The sequence below is a fragment of the Physeter macrocephalus genome, chromosome 17, assembly GCF_002837175.3.
Source record: "Physeter macrocephalus isolate SW-GA chromosome 17, ASM283717v5, whole genome shotgun sequence".
Lineage (NCBI taxonomy): Eukaryota > Metazoa > Chordata > Mammalia > Artiodactyla > Physeteridae > Physeter > Physeter macrocephalus.
The window spans coordinates 7,124,145-7,130,885 of record NC_041230.1 but is presented as its reverse complement, the minus strand read 5'-3'; the positions used below and the strand labels follow the sequence as shown (position 1 = coordinate 7,130,885).

Here is a 6,741-nt window from a genome sequence, read left to right as displayed (position 1 = left end):
GCCTGTGCTCCGCAACGGGAGAGGCCACAGCAGAGGGAGGCCCGCATACCACAAAAAAAAAAAAAAAAAAATTGGGAAAGAGGCTCCTGGTTAGAGTTTTTACTCAGAATGATTGCTTTTTCAGGAACAGATTACTAATGTTAAGGTGAAGATACCTATATATATCTACTTCTCATGAGCTGTCAAGTTCTCCCACTCCCCTGGCCCAAGCCTTGTGTGATGTGGGTGGGATCCATGCCCTCTGAAGAATAAGAATGTCAATTTAGAGACAGGGAAAATCCAGGGATATAACTGCAAGCTTCACTGGGTGGTGTGTAGATGGCTGAACTTTGCTTAGAAGGATTTGTACAAAGATTTGCTGATAAAGATCTAAAGGAGCATGATTTTGCTGGGTCAAGAACAACCTGTCCCATAACTCATAATCTGCCTTTTTAGGGCCTTTTGTTTCACATTGTGGGTTTGTGAAAAATCCCTTTGAGATGTATAGAATTGGAAATGCACAGCTCTGCTCTGTTATTTCTGAAGCTTCCTCTGACGTTTTAAAAATTATTCTTTCTTGTATTGACCAAGGCCCCAAGTCTGAATTTTTATTTAGTCAGAGTATAGCTGAATTAGCATATTAGTTAGGACAGGTTGTTATGCTGTGGTAGCAAACAACCCCAAATCTCAGTGGTTTACAAAATAACTTTTTATTTTTTGCTCATTATGCATCAGCATAGGCAGGGTCCCAGACTAAAGGAGACTCCACCATCCTGTAGCTGTACCATCTGAGACACACAGCCTCCTTGGCCACCACATCAGCAATAGAAAGATTAGAGAATTATGTGGTCTGGATTATGTGGAAGACTGGATACTTGAAAAACTGGATAGTGGTGAGACATTAGTAATTAAATTAGTAATGTCTACCACACTGGCTAAGACCCATTTCTTTTTCTGTGTATAGGAAGTTGCTTCTGTAAATTAGGTGTGAATTCTTTTTGGAGCAAGGAAGACATCCTGGACTGTGGAAAGAGGTTAACAAGAGGCCTGTGCACAGGTGAGTGAGGAGACTAAGGAAACAGGAAGCCTTTTATATGAAAGCTCACCTCCTCTGTGAGAAGTCAGTTACTGTTTGAGAACACACCCCTCAAAGGCTCTAGAACTATGGAGATTAAGCTCCTTCAGCATACAACCACCCGAGAATCCTGGGGATCATTCCTGTACTTATGTACTCTACCTTCCCTAGTTATGAACTAACTACCTGTGATCTTCTGTAATTCAGCCCCCAATACTTGGGTGCTGGTTCCCATCCCCTCTCTCCTGCTCAAGATCATTGCTCCTGTGCAATTGTCTCCTGTGTCCCTGCATTATTCATTTTTCTCTACTGGGTTATTCCATCACTATAAACCATGCTGTAATCTCTCCCACATTCAAAACAAACAACCGTTCCTGGATTTCATATCCATATCTAGCTCTATTTCTCTGTTCTTTTCAACAAAACTCCTTGAAAGGGATGGATCTTCTGTTTCCACTTCCTTTCCTTCCATTTTCTCTTATAAATTTATTTATTTATTTATTTTTGGCTGTGCTGGGTCTTCGTTGCTGCGTGCAGGCTTTCCCTAGTTGCAGCGAGTGGAGGCTACTCTTTGTTGCAGTGCTCGGGCTTCTCACTGCAGTGGCTTCTCTTTGTTGCGGGGCACAGGCTCTAGGCGGGTGGGCTTCAGTTGTTGTGGTACGTTGGCTCAGTAGTTGTGGCTCACGGGCTTAGTTGCTCCGCGGCATGTGGGATCTTCCCAGACCGGGCTCCAAACCCATGTCCTCTGCATTGGCAGCGGATTCTTAACCACTACGCCACCAGGGAAGTCCCACCTTCCATTTTCTCTTGAACTCACTCCAGCCAAGCTTTTGTGTCCTCCACTCTAGAGAATCCACCTTTGTTGAGACTTCTAATGATCTCTCTAATGCCAGATCCAATGGACAGTTCTCATTCCTCATACCACTTGACCTATTGGTAGCATTTGACAGTTGTTCTCACCTTCCTTCTTGGTATACTTTCTTCACTGGGCTTTCAGTGAAGCCCAATTCTCTTTTTTTCCTTCTATTCCACTGATGTCTCCTTTTCAGACTCCTTTCTTTTTTCCTTTTCATCTCCCTGTTCTCTAACCGTTGGAGCCCCTTAGGCTCAGGTTTTGGACCATTTTTCTTCCTTACCTTTAATCACTCTGTAGGCAATCTTACCTAGTATCAGAGCTTTAAATATCAACTGAACATCAGTAACTTCCAATTTTATATTCCTACATTTGGACTTTCTCTGAACTCCCAGATTGAATGTCTAACGGACATCTGGCATTTCCACTTAGACATATAATAATCATCTCAAGTATTAAGGTAAAACAGAATTCATAATTGGTCCATCCAAACCTGCTCCTCTCACAGTCCGTTGTGTTAAAAAATGGCAACTTGGGTTTCCCTGGTGGCGCAGTGGTTGAGAATCTGCCTGCCAATGCAGGCGACACGGGTTCGAGCCCTGGTCTGGGAAGATCCCACATGCCACGGAGCAACTAGGCCCGTGAGCCACAACTACTGAGCCTGCGCGTCTGGAGCCTGTGCTCCGGAACAAGAGAGGCCGCGATAGTGAGAGGCCTGCGCACCGCGATGAAGAGTAGCCCCCGCTCACCGCAACTAGAGAAAGCCCACGCACAGAAACGAAGACCCAACACACCCCAAAATAAATAAATAAATAAATAAGCTTTAAAAAAAAAAATGGCAACTTCATACCTCTACTTGCTCAAGCCAAAAACCCTAGCATCATCTTCGCCTCTTTTCTTTTTCTTTTATACCTAAAATCAGTAAATCCTGTCAGCTCTTCCTACAGAGAATATCTAGAATCTGATCAGTTCTTGTCACCTCCCCCACGACCATACCACCCTAAGGCAAGCCCCTCAGCCCCTTGCCAGGATTACTGCAGTAACCTTCTCACTAGTCTCCCTGCTTCCCCGCCTTGTCCTCTTAGTCCATTTTCCTTGAGTGATCCTTTTAAATGTAAATCAGATTATGCCATTCCTTGGTTTGAAGTGTTTCAGTGGCTTCCTGTCATACTCAAGAGTAAAAACCAATGTTCTTACAGCGGCCCACAAGCCCTGTGTGATCCAGCTTCCATCTACCTCTTTGGCCCTCATTTTCTCACTCACCCCATTCCAGCCACTCTAGTCTCCTTCATTTTTGTTGTTAAAGCCTGCTCTGCCTAGAGTCCTTTGCATTTGTTGGTCCCTCTGCTAGGACTGTGCTTCCCCTAGATATCTGTGTCTACGTGTCACATTCCCAATGAAAAGCCTTCTTAGACCACCCTTCATTTCCCCATCTCCTTAATCTTTTTATTTTCCTCTATAGAACTTTGACCCCTTTACGTATAAATAGGAATATCAATGTCAGTATATCAATATTTGTTATTGTCTCCTTCCATTAGAACGTGAGATCCGCTGGGACAGACTGGATTTGCTATCTTCCTTACACATAGAACCATGCCAACTGAGGTGGGAACTCAGTAAATATGAAAGAATTCCTGACTCCTTTTTCTCTCTCTGCATCCATATCCAGTCAGATGCCAGAACCAGTTGATTTTACTTCTCTGACACCTTGAATTCATCCCCTTCCTCCTCATTTCCACTATCACTATCTTGGGTCAGGCCCTTTGTTTGCTTGGGAAAGTACAGGCATCTTTCAGCTGATCTCCCTGACTCCAGTTTTACTCCTCTCCACTAAAATAATCTGGCTATATTGGCCCTTTCACTTCCTTTTTTAAATTCTTCAGTAGCCTTCCATTCATTAATGGGTGAAAACCAAACTTGTATATATTCAGTCAGTATTCATTGGTCACCTTTATACTTCAGTCACTGTGGCCCGTACTATTTACAGTGATGATGAGACCTGGTCCTCATAGTTAATATCATAAGCATTATCTTCCTCTAGATTCTATAATTAATTAAATTTAAATTCATATTAACTAAAATTACATTAAAAATTCAGTTCCTCGGTCATCCTAGCCACATTTCAAATGCTTAGTAGCCACATGTGGCTAATGGCTACATTACTGACAGTACAAGATGTGAAGATTTCCATCATCACAAAGGTTCTATAAGACAGCACTGCTCTAATCCTTGCCCCAAACTGTACAAGTCATTCCCAGTTATTCTCTGCAATCCAAACACACCGTCTACTTTTGGTCCACTGTTTCTGCCACTGCTCTTCACTTTGCTCAGAATGCTCTTCTGTCCCTTTTCTGCCTATTAAAATCCTCTGATTTTAGGCCCCAAATCATATTCTGTAACTTTCAGGAAATTTTCCTTGACACCAGCCCCCAATGATTTAACTAGTCTTCCTTCTGACCGCACCCCTCCCCACCATGGGAACTCAGCAAGGTAGTCTGGCTGCTTATTTCAGCACTATTGGAATTATTTCCCGCTGTTGCCAATTGAAATCAAAGAAAATGGATGTGACGTCTCTGCAGGTGGACGGCAGTAAGAGGGGCTTATTTAACTTGCTTCTCAGTGCAGCTTGCTAGGAGAATACAACATCTTCAAGTTGCATATGTGTAGCACTAATGTTTCTTTTTAAATAGTTGGGGAAAGATGACCTAGAAAACCAAATTGCAGTTTGGTAGCCAAAATTAACTCTTGGTTTATTTGTCCTTTGTGTGTGAAAAGTCCTCTACTATTCCATGCATCCGACTTCCTCACGTATCTGTTGATCAGTTTTGGTTCTTCTTAGTAGTGTTGAGATCTATCCAGTTGAAACCAACGGCCTTAGCGGCGGCAGACTCTGAAATAACTCCTTACACCTTTCTGGCCTGCATTTCTCTAGACTTCACTCTCCAGGGAGGAGTTTTCTTTTCTTACTTTTCGACTCTCTTGCACACCATATGCACTAAGGATTCTGGAAACTTCTAGCATGACTGCAAAATGGCCAAGAGAATAAAGTCCTTGATGATAAATCACAGTATTAAAAAAAAAAAAAAAGCGTGGGTGCTCCTTGCACCTGTAATTAGAACCAGCCTTACTACCCTCCTTAAAAACCCCTGAGTTCTCATTATCTTGAAGTAGGCCGTTCTCCACCAGCCTCAGCAGCTGTCAGCCAGAGAGGAAGTGATGTTCTTCAGGAAAGCAGTAGAGAGGGCTTATGTGGAAAATAAGGATTGCTGGGCCAAGAAGCTTCTAGAAATTGAGTTCCCACTCAGGTCAATACTCTGGATGTGTAGGCATGCTTGTAAGATGCCTGTATTACTGTGGTTTTTTTGCTCCTGTCTGATAAGTCCAGCTGGGGATGGAGGCTTTGACGAAGCCTCTCATATGGATGGCGTGGCCCTTTTTGAACTTATAAGGAGAATGTAGAGCTGGGGAGGTACCCAAGAGGTTTTGCCTGTTGAACCCAGAGAAGCTGGAAAACTTTGTTTAAGGGTTGTCTTTTTCACAAGGTTTGGCCTGCACACAGGTATGTTCTGCTCCTAGCCTGTAGGTACTGTCCTCATCTTTAAGGGGTAAAGTCTGAGTGAGTCTGAGTTGTGATCCTCCTTGCTGCAGCTGCAAAGGAAGGTCTGCTTGGTACAGCTAGCTGGGAGCTGTCTAGGCCTCATCTAGGGTGTAGATTAGCATCAACAAGATAGGGACTGTCCCAGCCAGAATCCGTCCTGCTAACGTGCTTGGATTCTATGTCAGTACCGAAGCACATCTGCCTTGAATCCATCTTTCAGTTTCCTTATGGTTTAGGAAGGGGCTGGGTTTTGTTAACCCAGTAGTTCTTGGCATTAGTGTTCTGTGGTGGGACAAGGGGAGAGCAAAGGAAGCACAGCAGGGACCCTGGAAGTACAGTTGTTTTAAGCTCATCTATTTAGGCGTGCTGAGGCAAGCTCGGTTTATGAGATTTGCCCCTTCTCCCCCTACTCTGTTTTTTTTTTTTTTTTCCAGGACTCTGCACTTGTTCAAGAGAAGAATCTAAAGAAATCCAAGCAGGACAGGTAGTTCTAAAAGCCATGACCCAGGTAAGTTGAAGTTTCCTCTATCCTTGAAATAATATCAACATTTGTGTTCTTTATTCTGAGACTTCCCTGTCTGGCTGAGCCCCCATTCAGTAACTTGCTCCCAGTTCCTCCATTGCAGAGAATGAGCAATGTTGCCTCACCTCCCTTTGTGGCCCTCTCTTCTCCAACAGTGTTCACATACGTGCACAATGTTCTTACCAGAGCACCAATGGAGCGGAAATATATTCTCTTGAGAGAAATTTGAGAGCTGCCCTTATCAGAACCATGGTTGAATACAGCCAAAGATAAGATACCTTTGATCTTGTCCATTAACCCAAGTACTTTCCTTTTTTTCTTCTATTTTAAAATATCACCCCCTCTTTAAAAATCATAAAACATTTCACAGTATTGAAAAAAAATACATACAAAAACGTGTCTATAACATATATATGGTATAAAGAATAATAAAATGAGTTGATATATTTGTTTAATGTACCATCTAAGCAACCCTTATCCCTTCCCACATCCCTTCACATATCGTATTACCACCTCACCAATGTTAAGGACTACTTATAATTTTGCGTTCGTTAGTACTTTGATTCTTATAATTTACCATATATGAATGCCTGCTGAACAGTATACTGTTGAATTTTTCATTTTAAATTTGATGTACAGTTGTCATATTCTCTATATTTTTTACCATATTTTTTCACTGAACACAATGTGATTTCAAGTTATTCATGTTAAAT

General features: G+C 42.5%; 1 long non-coding RNA gene across 1 annotated transcript in view; it reads left to right on the top strand.

Moving 5' to 3' along the window:
• LOC112067244 (uncharacterized) overlaps positions 1-6,475 on the top strand; it is a 17,405-nt gene extending 10,930 nt beyond the window's left edge. The window contains exons 2-3 of the long non-coding RNA XR_003676614.2: positions 944-1,036; positions 5,940-6,475. This is a non-coding gene — a long non-coding RNA (uncharacterized lncRNA). The remainder of the gene's footprint in view (positions 1-943; positions 1,037-5,939) is intronic.
• The last annotated feature ends 266 nt before the right edge of the window (positions 6,476-6,741 follow it).